The sequence below is a fragment of the Penaeus monodon genome, chromosome 27 (assembly GCF_015228065.2).
Source record: "Penaeus monodon isolate SGIC_2016 chromosome 27, NSTDA_Pmon_1, whole genome shotgun sequence".
In the NCBI taxonomy this organism is placed as follows: Eukaryota; Metazoa; Arthropoda; class Malacostraca; order Decapoda; family Penaeidae; genus Penaeus; species Penaeus monodon.
Genome location: NC_051412.1, coordinates 35,999,548 through 36,000,341, shown reverse-complemented (window position 1 = coordinate 36,000,341; position 794 = coordinate 35,999,548).

Sequence of the window (794 nt, the reverse complement as noted above, 5' to 3'; positions counted from 1 at the left end):
TTCTCTCTTTCTGTTCTGTTCTCCAGCGCTATACGGCGAGAAGGCAGTGTTTTCTTGTGCTCATGAGTAACTTCTGTCCACATAAACGTAAATACACGATACCATATCCATTCATTTACTTGTATACACATGCATATATTCATGTTTAAAGGTGCTTTTCTATTTACTGTGGGTTCATTTCTCGTTGCTTTTATTACTCTTGCGCTGATGGAAGCGGAAAAAAATTACCGTGCTGATATTCAACGGCTTTATTAAACAACAAAAATATTCATTATTGTTGTTAACACCGTTTGGATTATAAGGACTGCTACTGCTACTCTCGTCCACCTAGCTCCGCCGCCACCAATCCTCCTACAGGCCGTCCAAGTTCAAGAAAGAGAAAACCGGCAACTCATCCCGGGCTCTGGAGAACTCCGATTCGCAAGTCCTTTTTATTCTAATCAACTGATGCTTAATATTAATGCCTACGTATATTTTGTATTTTTAGACTTATCTACAACATTTTTTAAAATGAAATTTGTTGCCTACAACACAACGGTATTATATTCCTCAAAAGAGATGGCGAATCGGGGTACTTGGGAGTCTAGGGGAGTTGCCAGCTTTTTCTTTCCCGAGACTGAACGGTGTGTAGTACCAGTACTCCTAGTACCACGACAGCCGCTGCAATTACTAGTATCACCACCACGACTTCTGCTATGTTATCACTGCTAGTTTCTGTACAAATGGTGTCGTTACTTCCGTTACTGGAACCGCATCCTCAGCAACAACTTTCCATGGACATAGCGAAAAGCAGA